The sequence below is a fragment of the Plectropomus leopardus genome, chromosome 4 (genome assembly GCF_026936395.1).
Source record: "Plectropomus leopardus strain MGB_pleo_1.0 chromosome 4, ASM2693639v1, whole genome shotgun sequence".
NCBI lineage: Eukaryota > Metazoa > Chordata > Actinopteri > Perciformes > Serranidae > Plectropomus > Plectropomus leopardus.
In genome coordinates, this window is record NC_142179.1 from 15,529,185 (window position 1) to 15,543,063 (window position 13,879).

At 36.9% G+C, this 13,879-nt stretch overlaps 1 protein-coding gene across 4 annotated transcripts in view; it reads right to left on the reverse strand.

Moving 5' to 3' along the window:
- Positions 1-13,879, reverse strand: part of aopep (aminopeptidase O (putative)) — a 119,078-nt gene that overhangs the window by 1,513 nt on the left and 103,686 nt on the right. The gene's annotated exons all lie outside the window — the stretch shown is intronic.

Sequence of the window (13,879 nt, forward strand, 5' to 3'; positions counted from 1 at the left end):
ACAAGTTCCAAGTCAATCGGAGGTCGACGCTGTTTTGTTACGTGTCATGTCTGTTATGCCTCTTTTGATTAAAGCGTATAAATACACACTGTCGTGGAATGATGCTGCTGTCGTCTGCTTCTGTGTAAAAATGCAAAGACAGTTCAAAGAAGGGACTTGGTTGCTGCCCTATAGCGCGATGTCTGTGTAAAAGTAGCTATAGATTACAACAATAATTGTAATCTCTGTAATAATGACATTACCCCCCCCCCCCCCAAATCTCGATATTTACGTGAATACATTTTTTCCACAACCTCTAATTGGCTCTTGCGTATAGTTCGTTAAAAGTCTGTAGGGACCAGTGCTTGTGTTTGCTTCTGGTTCGATGGTGAGTGGACTGGACTCCTGTTCCTGCTGAACTGAGCCAGTGGTTCTATAGGACTGATTATCAGCTCAGTAGGCACAGGAAGCCGAGCCCAAATCTCTCTTCTCTCTTTCTCACGAAGCACTGGCAAGCTATGAACACAACCCCCCCCCCCTTTTCTTTTTTTTTTTTGGTTTATATTGATGGAAAAAGCAATGCCAACTCAGACTGTGTGTTAAGGCAACGTTCCGCTTTGCCAAACCCACAAGAAACCATACTGCTCTATGTTCATTTAAACAGTTGAGATTTTTGGATTTCACTAGCTGGTGAAAGGTGTGGTTGACACGATAGAAACTCTCACAACAGTGTCAGTGAGACCACTGCAAGAGAGTGGGAGGTATCCAAAAGTATCGGTACATTGTTGGCATAAAAAAAGCTTGTGAGACTATTTCAGGAGTCTGGTCATAAAAAACCCAACTATAAATCCATCAAAATCACATTCCAGCATTTTCTGTGAGTGGCATGCAAACATATTGCATCACTTAAAACTGAAAAAGTTGCCAACATATATTTTGAATTAGAATCTAATGCAACAGCTCCCTAAAATATGCTTGACATTAAAGAGACAATCAGTCAAGTTCAGATGTGTGAAGAGAAGACGGTGTGGGTGGTGTGGGCCGAATAAGTTTATTTTCGGCGTCTTTATACGATGTTGCTTTGTCCTTTGATGTGCAGAGAACCATTTCCCTCCCATTAGAGTGTAATAAATCACCTTTTAGATATGGGCTCTGATGGCAATTCCTCTCTTTTACAGGCCTTTGATGGTCATTACTCTTTTAACAGGCCCTAAATATAGGTCTAAAAATGGCAGGCTCCACATGGCCCTCATTTCTAATTCACACATCTGTCCTCGTTTAGTCGCCATTTTGTCGCTGTGAATATAGAGCGCTATAATACCTCTGTACGCCTCATATTCTGATTGCCAAAAAAAGACTGACCATTTCTAAAATACATTTCCAGCCATCTGTCACTGTTTTGATAGGGAACGATCTGTCCAGAACGGTTTAGCTTTGCATTAAAATTAGCTGGTATAACAGTGGACTACACCCAAATTATAGCAAAGGTTAGCACTGTGGGTCAGTGTTTCAAACTTAAAGGTCTCAGTCATACATGATTTATTCTGTGCATGTTGTCCAGCTGGAGTTATTGACAGCTTGGATGATGAATGCTCTTAGTAAGAACTTTTCTGGGAAACTTTTTGTTTGTTAGGAAGATGCAAATGGACGTTGTATAACAGTCCCCAAACGAATCCAGTTCTTTGGACAAGTGAGACAGACTGAGATTTATTGATCATTGTGTTGGCAGACAGGGCATGCTAAATAGAAACTTGCATGATAAACCTGCTCATGTTGCTGAGAAAGTTTGTCCTTCGCTTGTTAAATCGTGTTTCCTTGATTAAAGCTTATCTTGACTAATTTGGGAACCCTCTCTAAGCAGCACACACTGTAACACTTGAAAACAAAGCGTGTGGTGTGACCTAATTGACAATTCCTGCTTTCCTTGTTATCAGTGGGTGTTTTACAGGATCACAGCCTTTTGTTTCTCTGAGACGAAACAATAGAAGCTTATATCGCACAGTAAATCCACTTTAGAAACACTTAATCGTCCCGATAAAGTGAAACTGACATCCGTAAATGATTGAAAGCTCTAAAATCGTTGCAACATTTCCAACTTCTGTTTGCCTTTCCAGTGAGGAAACATGTTCAGTGAGAATCTGTCTGCTTTATGGATCTCTGTATCTCTGCTTCCTCAGACTGAGATTAAATCAGAAATCGATACATATCAGCCAGGGATGCATGGACGGCACTTTTCACTGCCAAAGTGATTTAAAGTTAAAAACTGAAGCCTTTTAAGTGTTTTTAAAGGATGATTTTTACTACTGATTTCCTGCAGACCCTGTCACCCTTATTTCTACTAGTTACCCTGCTGTATCTCAACTCAAATGTTAAATTAAAGGAAGAGTTTGACAATTTTGGAAATATGCTTTCTTGAGAGTTAAAACACATACAAATAAAATGACGGAAAGCCGATTGAGTGGATGTTAATCGCCTTATAGCTGATATATCGATGTTGGTGTAAATGTCGGCTGATAAGTTACTTACAGGAAATTACATTAAGGAAATGTCAAATTAGGTTTAAGGCAATAAAGACACAGTGTCAATGTAAACAGCCTGTGCAGCAAAGGTCACTGACAAGTTCATTTTTCAACTGTAGAATTTTCTTCTCAATATGTATAAAGAATTCAGTCAAAAAAAAAAACAAGAATACTATTGGCAAAAACATTTTGTTTTCAGATTTCTTCACCTACAAAATATCAAAAAAGGTATTGTCCTAAAACATCCAGTATTGATTCATCCATACTTAATATCGAACATACAGATATGAGACTGATATCCATCTACGCATCCAACTCTGCAAGAAAGCAAGTTGATATCCTAAAATGTCAAACTATTCCTTCAAAATGCTCATGAAGCAAGACAGGGTGTTCCAGATCCAAACTACTGTAATTACTGGAGTATACTTACAAAATTAACTACACTCAAACTGCAGTGTACACACTAAATGCAGCCAATTATGTGCTATCAATGGACCCTATTCTCCCACAATGCAATACACTAAGGAAATGGAGGAGCTGCTAATGTGCTATTTATTTTTCAAGAGTCTTTAGCCTAGTCATGACATCTTTGCCCTAACTGTGTCTGCCCTTAACACATTGATGTGATGAGTACTAGCCAATCACAACACAGTAGGGTGGGATTATGCAAAGTGCCCTTAGGGGAAAAAAAACCCCAAAAAATCGCACAGCTCAAAAACGGAATTAATCAAATTAAATTGTCTGTGCTGCTAAAAGCCACAAGACATGATCAAGCAAGGGTGAACATATTTAAACATTTGTTTTTAGTATACAGTGCTAAAGTTAAAGTTAAACCAGTATGCAATGACTATCAATGTATTTATATATACATTTACATGCATTAATCACGGTCAAATGGCACGGCTGCCATTTTTAGTAAATGCAAAACAGCTGTGTTTGATTTGAGACAACACAACACTTGAAATTTATGCACCATACAGAGTACTGAGTGTCTGCTGTAAGAAAGAGAGAATAGTGGAGATGAAGGGCAATGATTATGATGAGGGTGATGATGGAAGCCAGTGCTCCCGGATTGATGAAATATCTGTCAGCAGCATTAGGCAGCGTTTGGGTCTCCCCAGGCCTCATTAGTACTGCAAGTACAGTCTCTCTCCTGAGGTACTTGGCTCTCACCTTCGCTGGAACTACAGAGCGTGCAAACCACCATCATCTGCTAGATTATCTTTCATACTACTGTAACTAAAAGGAGGCAGAAGCACAGAGGTGGAAGTGGAGAGCAAGGAAGAAAGATGAAAGACGAGAGAAAGAACAGGCAAGGCGGGAGAGCGTAGAGCGGCGCTCATTAGTAATGTTGCAGGTTTTGAATTTGCAAGGAGGCTTGTGTATTTAATTCTTTTGAGTGAGAACGTCTCAGTGGAAAGTTTTACAGACATGCAAGTGGAGGAGAGGAGAGTTTTTTTGACTGAGGTTAGACCAAATTAAGGAAAAATGCAGGAAAAGGAAGAGAGTAAAATGAGATAAGAGAAAGAGGGGAAGGATGCAGGACAATCAGCCAAGGAGTCAGAAAACAGTAAAGGACAAAGGTTGAGGAGTTCTGTGACTGAATTGTACAAACACATATTAGAAAATTGAATTCAACTGTGTGCACACAAAAGCACAAGCACACACTGTAAAAACTAAAAAAAGAACATTTTCTGCTATCCCTCTTTTTGTCACACATGCGCTTATTGTCCTCCTTTGTCTGCTTGTCTGGGTCATGCTCTCCTCAGGTGCAGAACTTAGCCACTGTGAACAAAGAGGAAATCAATCACTGTTCACCAATCAGCTAAGCTCTGTGCCTGGCTGGAGAGAGGATACAAAACCTGTCTGTTGTACTGATGTGTGTACACACACACACACACACACACACACACACACACACACACACACACACACACACACACACACACACACACAGACAAAACACCCACGTCAAGACCCTCTGGCTCCCTCATCATCCATTTTCCTTCCTGCACCTCTAAACCATCAACTCAAACACAATCACACACTCTTGGATAATCATGTCTTCTTTAGTTTTAAGTTTCTGGGGGACGAACGGGTGTGCATGAGTGTGTGTGTGTATAGCTGGGGCTATGGTTGCCATAGTAGCCGGCTGGGTCAGGGCTGTGTGGTAATCCCTGGCAATGTGATTTTATCATAAGTCACAAATCAGCACGCCAGGAACCCTCACGGCCCAGACATGAAAGAACAAGATCCTCTCTCTGTCTTTATTTTTTATGCCGTAATGCCAGCGATGGCTGAGAGTGGAGGAATTATGTTTTCAGGTTGTCTGTACACCTGGCCATCTGGCCATCCAACCATGTGAGCGCAATATCTCTAGGACGCACTAAAGTAATGTCTTCAAATTTCGCAAAAACATCAACCTGTGGCGGTTATTCGAGTTTGATATTTTCCTGACGTATTCTACTGTGTCTTTTTAAATGACATATTATACTATGACTATTTTATGATATTTAGAATGACATACTAAAGTATGACATTTTTATGCCATTTTGAACAAAATACTTGCTATACTTGCAAAATGCTAGTTTTTAATGCTATCTTGGATGACATACTATAGCATGACTGTTTTTTAATCCTATTTTGTACGACATAGTATAAAATGACATTTTTAGTGATATTTTGTTCTTTATGAATTTCGGACAACATACTATAGTATGACTTTTTTATGCTATTTTGGACGATATACTATAGTACGACTTTCATGCTAATTTGAACGACATACTGTGCTATGACATTTTTGCTAGATTTTTAACCACTTTCTATAGTATGACTGTTTTGTGATATTTTGTGATTGATATTTGATATTTTATGGGATTTTCTCATGCATTGTTCTATGACTTTTTAAAAATATTTTGGACGACATAGTATAGTATGAATTTTTTTGTCCTATTTTGGACGACAAACTATAGTATTACTTTTTATGCTATCTTGGACAACATGCTATACTATGACTTTTTTATCCTATTTCGGACCACATACTATAGTATCGATTTTTGGTGATATTTCGGACAACATACTATAGCATGACTTTTTTATGCTATTTTCGACAACATGCTGTACTATAACTTTTTAATGATATTTTTGACGACATGCTGTACTTTTTTATGCTATTTTGGACATCATAGTATAGTGTGACTTTTTTGTGATATTTTGGATGACATTCTATTGTATGACTTATTTACATTACTATGGAGGACATTGCATGGTATGCCTCCTTTGTGATATTTTGGACAGCATATTATAGTATGACTATTCTATGGGTCTTTGAACAACATACTTTATTATGACTTTTTATGCTATTTTGGAAGACATAGTACAGTTTGACTTTTTTATCCGATTTTGGACCATATACTGTAGTATGACTTTTTGTGATATCTTGGACGACATGCTATAGTATGACTTTTTCTGCTATTTTGGACGACATACTATAGTATGACTATTTTATGGTACTTTGATCAACATACTATTTTTTGACCACATACAGTTACATGACTTTTGTATGCTATTTTGAATGACATACTTATGTATGACTTATTTATGGTATTTTGGACAACATGCTATACTATGACTGTTTTAGGCTATTATGGACGACATTCTATGGTATGACTTTTATATGCTATTCTGCACGACATACTAAAGTATGGCTTTTTGTAATATTTTCGATGACACTCTACAGTATGACTTTTTCATGCTATTTTGGACGACACACAATAGTATGACTATTTTAGGCTATTTTGGACTAAATGCTATAATATGTCTTTTTATGCTATTTCTGACAGCATGCTATACTATTACTTTTCAATCCTATTTTGGACAACACACTTTAATATGACCTTTTTTGTAATATTTTTGACCACATACTGCTATAGGACTTTTGTATGCTATTTTCGATGACATACTATAATATGACTTTTATATGCTAATCTGGATGACATTTTATGCTATTTTGGATGACATACCATAGTATGACTTTTTTTGTGACATTTTTGATGACATGCTATAGCATGGTCTTTTTATGCTATCTTTGACATCATACTATTTTACGGATTTTTTAAGGTATTATGTCTACATCTGTCTGTTATGTCTGTCTGTTGACTCCTTACCGTTACTCTGATTTGAACTGGGAAAATGCTTAATCATTCTGCGCTAATCTTACCAAACATTCTGACAAATTTTCAGCCTGAAATAACATTGACATGTTTAGACTCTGATAAAATTTGCACTTACAGGTTTTCACAAGTCAGCATGAGCCTGGCGAACACACTATCCAAAAGATTCCGTTTGTTTTGTTGTTGTTTTGTTTTGTGTGTTTATTTTTTATTTGTTTTGTGTTATTTCTCTTTATTTCTTAGATGGAGAGTAAAGGTGGAGGGACAGCGAATGGATCTGTGTCATAAGGTGCGGAAGAGATCAAAATGGGGGATGAAACGAGAGAGTGATTCTGATTTGAGTAATGTCCCTATGCAGCCATTTTCATCCACAATGGAACTGAAGTGCACATGCTCACATATTTGCAACAACTTCTTTTCTTGCACAGATCAATCAGAGTGTTTTAACTACAGCAACTCTGAAGGATAAAACAAACTTTGCAAAAGAAGACAGTATTGTTACTGGACATCAGAAGTTTACAAGCAAAGGAAATAAAGCTTTATTACTGCTACTCTGGCTATGCAAGTGATGAGAGACTTTACCAGTAGCAGGAATCTGAATGTCACAAACTAAATGGAAAATTTACACTGTCCATTTCTAAATGTGTTAACATGATCAGCTGTAGTTGCATGAAACCGCATGAAATAGCGTGCCGAAACGCTCCATAACATAGAATTTTGCAAAACAGCTAAAAACATCATAATATGGCATGTCGCAAAAATGACCGATAAACAACACTATAGTATGGCAAAATATGTAAAAAAAAAAATATACATGTCCAAGAAATAGTTGAAAACTGCTTAAAATAGCGTGCCCAGACATGCCATGGCATAGAATGTTGCAAAAACAGCCAAAACCACCATAATACTACATGTGGAAAAAAGACAGAAAAGGCAAGGTTATAGTATGGCAAAAATGTCAAAACATGACGTGTCCCAAACACAGTTGAAAACAACATAAAATATCTTGCCTAGACACAGCATAGCATAGAATGTTGCATAAAGGGCCAAAAAAACCATAATACTGTATGTCGAAAAAATGATCGACAAGGCAAGGCTATAGTATGGAAAAATGTTGAACAATTACATGTCCCAAAAACAGATCAAAACTGCTGAAAACAGCATAAAATAGCTTGCCTAGACACGCCATAGAATAGAATGTTGCATAAAGGGACAAAAAACCCATAATACTGTATGTCGAAAAAATGATCGAAAAGGCAAGGCTATAGTATGGCAAAATGTTGAAAAATGACATGTCCTAAAAAAAGCTGAAAACCCCTCAAATAAGCATAAAATAGCGTGCTGAGACACGCCATAGCATAATATGTTGCAACAACGGCCAAAACAACCATAAAAATGCATGTCGAAAAATTGATCGAAAAGGCAAGGCTATAGTATGGCTAAAATGTGAAAATGTGACATGTCCCAAAAACAACTTTAAACACGACCAAACAGAATAAAATAGTGTGCAAAAACAAACTATAGCATAGAACATTGCAAAAACAGCCAAAAACACCTTAATGATGCATGTCGAAAAAATGATCGAAAAGGCAAGGCTATAGTATGGCAAAATGTTGAAAAATGACATGTCCTAAAAACAGCTGAAAACCCCTCAATTCAGCATAAAATAGCATGCTGAGACACACCATAGCATAATATGTTGCATAAAGGGCCAAAAAAATATAATACTCTATGTCAAAAAAATAATCAAAGAGGCAAGGCTATAGTATGGCAAAATGTCAAAAAATGACATGTCCAGTGGTCTGCTGAAAACAGCATAAAATAGCGTGCTGAGACACGCCATAGCATAATATATTGCATAAAGGGCAAAAAGAACATAAAACTGCATGTCGAAAAACTGATCGAAAAGGCAAGGCTATAGTATGGAAAAAATGTCAAAAATGACATGTCCCAAAAACAGTGGAAAACTGCTGAAAACAGCATAAAATAGCTTGCCTAGACACGCCAAAGCATATAATGTTGCATAAAAGGACAAAAAACCCATAATACTGTATGTCGAAAAAATGATCGAAAAGGCAAGGCTATAGTATGGCAAAATGTTGAAAAATGACATGTCCTAAAAACAGGTGAAAACCCCTCAAATCAGCATAAAATAGCGTGCTGAGACACGCCACAGCATAATATGTTGCAACAACGGCCAAAACCACCTTAAACTGCATGTCGAAAAAATGATCGAAAAGGCAAGGCTATAGTATGGCAAAAATGTCAAAAATGACATGTCCCAAAAACAGTGGAAAACTGCTGAAAACAGCATAAAATAGCTTGCCTAGACACGCCATAGCATAATATGTTGCATAAAGGGCCAAAACAACCATAAAATTGCATGTCGAAAAAATGATCGAAAAGGCAAGGCTATAGTATGGCAAAATGTTGAAAAATGACATGTCCCAAAAACAGTGGAAAACTACTGAAAACAGCATAAAATAGCTTGCCTAGACACGCCATAGCATAATATGCTGCATAAAGGGACAAAAAACCTATAATACTGTATGTCGAAAAAATGATCGAAAAGGCAAGGCTATAGTATGGCAAAATGTTGAAAAATGACATGTCCTAAAAACAGCTGAAAACCCCTTAAGTCAGCATAAAATAGCGTGCTGAGACACGCCATAGCATAATATGTTGCATAAAGGGCCAAAACAACCATAAAATTGCATGTCGAACAAATGATCGAAAAGGCAAGGCTATAGTATGGCAAAATGTTGAAAAATGACATGTCCCAAAAACAGTGGAAAACCCCTTAAATCAGCATAAAATAGCGTGCTAAGACACGCCATAGCATAATATGTTGCATAAAGGGCCAAAAAAACCATAAAACTGCATGTTGAAAAAATGATCGAAAAGGCAAGGCTATAGTATGGAAAAAATGTCAAAAATGACATGTCCCAAAAACAGTGGAAAACTGCTGAAAACAGCATGAAATAGCTTGCCTAGACACACCATAGCATAATATGTTGCATAAAGGGCCAAAAAAAACATAAAACTGCATGTCGAAAAAATGATCGAAAAGGCAAGGCTATAGTATGGCAAAATGTTGAAAAATGACATGTCCTAAAAAAAGCTGAAAACCCCTCAAATCAGCATAAAATAGCATGCTGAGACACGCCATATCATAATATGTTGCATAAAGGGCCAAAAAAACCAAAAAACTGCATGTCGAACAAATGATCGAAAAGGCAAGGCTATAGTATGGCAAAATGTTGAAAAATGACATGTCCCAAAAACAGTGGAAAACCCCTCAAATCAGCATAAAATAGCGTGCTAAGACACGCCATAGCATAATATGTTGCATAAAGTGACAAAAAAAACATAAAACTGCATGTCGAAAAAATGATCGTAAAGGCAAGGCTATAGTATGGAAAAAATGTCAAAAATGACATGTCCCAAAAACAGTGGAAAACTGCTGAAAACAGCATAAAATAGCTTGCCTAGACACGCCATAGCATAATATGTTGCATAAAGGGCAAAAACAACCATAAAATTGCATGTTGAAAAAATGATCGAAAAGGCAAGGCTATAGTATGGCAAAATGTTGAAAAATGACATGTCCTAAAAAGAGCTGAAAACCCCTCAAATCAGCATAAAATAGCGTGCTAAGACACGCCATAGCATAATATGTTGCATAAAGGGCCAAAAAAACATAAAACTGCATGTCGAAAAAATGATCGAAAAGGCAAGGCTATAGTATGGCAAAATGTTAAAAAATGACATGTCCTAAAAAAAGCTGAAAACCCCTCAAATCAGCATAAAGTAGCGTGCTGAGACACGCCATAGCATAATATGTTGCATAAAGGGCCAAAACAACCATAAAATTGCATGTCGAACAAATGATCGAAAAGGCAAGGCTATAGTATGGCAAAATGTTGAAAAATGACATGTCCCAAAAACAGTGGAAAACCCCTTAAATCAGCATAAAATAGCGTGCTAAGACACGCCATAGCATAATATGTTGCATAAAGGGCCAAAAAAAACATAAAACTGCATGTCGAAAAAATGATCGAAAAGGCAAGGCTATAGTATGGCAAAATGTTGAAAAATGACATGTCCTAAAAAAAGCTGAAAACCCCTCAAATCAGCATAAAATAGCATGCTGAGACACGCCATAGCATAATATGTTGCATAAAGGGCCAAAAAAAACCCATACTGTGTGTCGAAAAAATGATCGAAAAGGCAAGGCGAGAGTATGGCAAAATGTTGAAAAATGACATGTCCCAAAAACAGCTGAAAAGTACTGAAAAAAGCATAAAATAGCTTCTCTAGACATGGCATAGCATAATATGTTGCAAAACGACCAAAACCACCGTAAAAATGCATGTTGAAAAAATGATGAAAAAGGCAAGGCTATAGTATGGCAAAAATATCAAAAAATGACATGTCCTAAAAAAAGCTGAAAACCCCTCAAATCAGCATAAAATAGCGTGCTGAGACACGCCATAGCACAACATGTTGCATAAAGGGCCAAAAAAAACATAAAACTGCATGTCGAAAAAAATGATCGAAAAGGCAAGGCTATAGTATGAAAAAAGTGTCAAAAATGACATGTCCCAAAAACAGTGGAAAACTGCTGAAAACAGCATAAAATAGCGTGCTGTGACACGCCATAGCATAATATGTTGCAACAACGGCCAAAACCACCATAAAACTGCATGTCGAAAAAATGATCGAAAAGGCAAGGCTATAGTATGGCTGAAATGTGAAAATGTGACATGTCCCAAAAACAACTTTAAACACCACCAAACAGAATAAAATAGCGTGCCAAAACAAACTATAGCATAGAACGGTGCAAAAACAGCCAAAAACGCCGTAATAATGCATATCGAAAAAATGATCAAAAAGGCAAGGCTATAGTATGGCAAAATGTCAAAAAATGACATGTCCCAAAAACAGTGGAAAACTGCTGAATACAGCATAAAATAGCTTGCCTAGACACGCCATAGCATAATATGTTGCATAAAGGGCCAAAACAACCATAAAATTGCATGTCGAAAAAATGATCGAAAAGGCAAGGCTATAGTATGGCAAAATGTCAAAAAATGACATGTCCTAAAAACAGCTGAAAACCCCTCAAATCAGCATAAAATAGCGTGCTGAGACACGCCATAGCATAATATGTTGCAACAACGGCCAAAACAACCATAAAATTGCATGTCGAAAAAATGATCGAAAAGGCAAGGCTATAGTATGGAAAAATGTCAAAAATGACATGTCCCAAAAACAGTGGAAAACTACTGAAAACAGCATAAAATAGCTTGCCTAGACACGCCATAGCATAATATGTTGCATAAAGGGACAAAAAACCTATAATACTGTATGTCGAAAAAATGATCGAAAAGGCAAGGCTATAGTATGGAAAAATGTTGAAAAATGACATGTCCTAAAAACAGCTGAAAACCCCTTAAATCAGCATAAAATAGCGTGCTAAGACACGCCATAGCATAATATGTTGCATAAAGGGCCAAAAAAAACATAAAACTGCATGTCGAAAAAATGATCGAAAAGGCAAGGCTATAGTATGGAAAAAATGTCAAAAATGACATGTCCCAAAACAAGTGGAAAACTGCTGAAAACAGCATAAAATAGCGTGCTAAGACACGCCATAGCACAATATGTTGCATAAAGGGACAAAGAACCCATAATACTGCATGTCGAAAAAAAATGATCGAAAAGGCAAGGCTATAGTATGGCAAAATGTTGAAAAATGACATGTCCTAAAAAAAGCTGAAAACCCCTTAAATCAGCATAAAATAGCGTGCTAAGTCACGCCATAGCATAATATGTTGCATAAAGGGCCAAAAAAAACATAAAACTGAATGTCGAAAAAATGATCGAAAAGGCAAGGCTATAGTATGGAAAAAATGTCAAAAATGACATGTCCCAAAACCAGTGGAAAGCTGCTGAAAACAGCATAAAATAGCGTGCTGAGAGACGCCATAGCACAATATGTTGCATAAAGGGCCAAAACAACCATAAAACTGCATGTCGAAAAAATGATCGAAAAGGCAAGGCTATAGTATGGAAAAAATGTCAAAAATGACATGTCCCAAAAACAGTGGAAAACCCCTCAAATCAGCATAAAATAGCGTGCTGAGACACGCCATAGCATAATATGTTGCAACAACGGCCAAAAAAAACATAAAATTGCATGCCGAAAAAATGATCAAAAAGGCAAGGCTATAGTATGGAAAAATGTAAAAAATGACATGTCCCAAAAACAGTGGAAAACTACTGAAAACAGCATAAAATAGCTTGCCTAGACACGCCATAGCATAATATGTTGCATAAAGGGACAAAAAACCTATAATACTGTATGTCGAAAAAATGATCGAAAAGGCAAGGCTATAGTATGGCAAAATGTTGAAAAATGACATGTCCTAAAAACAGCTGAAAACCCCTCAAATCAGCATAAAATAGCGTGCTAAGACACGCCATAGCATAATATGTTGCATAAAGGGACAAAGAACCCATAATACTGCATGTCGAAAAAATGATCGAAAAGGCAAGGCTATAGTATGGCAAAATGTCAAAAAATGACATGTCATAAAAACAGCTGAAAACCCCTCAAATCAGCATAAAATAGCGTGTTAAGACACGCCATAGAATAATATGTTGCATAAAGGGCCAAAAAAAACATAAAACTGCATGTTGAAAAAATGATCGAAAAGGCAAGGCTATAGTATGGCAAAATGTCAAAAAATGACATGTCCTAAAAACAGCTGAAAACCCCTCAAATCAGCATAAAATAGCGTGCTGAGACACGCCATAGCATAATATGTTGCATAAAGGGCCAAAAAAAACATAAAACTGCATGTCGAAAAACTGATTGAAAAGGCAAGGCTATAGTATGGAAAAATGTTGAAAAATGACATGTCCTAAAAACAGCTGAAAACCCCTTAAATCAGCATAAAATAGCGTGCTAAGACACGCCATAGCATAATATGTTGCATAAAGGGCCAAAAAAAACATAAAACTGCATGTCGAAAAAATGATCGAAAAGGCAAGGCTATAGTATGGAAAAAATGTCAAAAATGACATGTCCCAAAAACAGTGGAAAACTGCTGAAAACAGCATAAAATAGCGTGCTAAGACACGCCATAGCATAATATGTTGCATAAAGGGACAAAGAACCCATAATACTGCATGTCGAAAAAA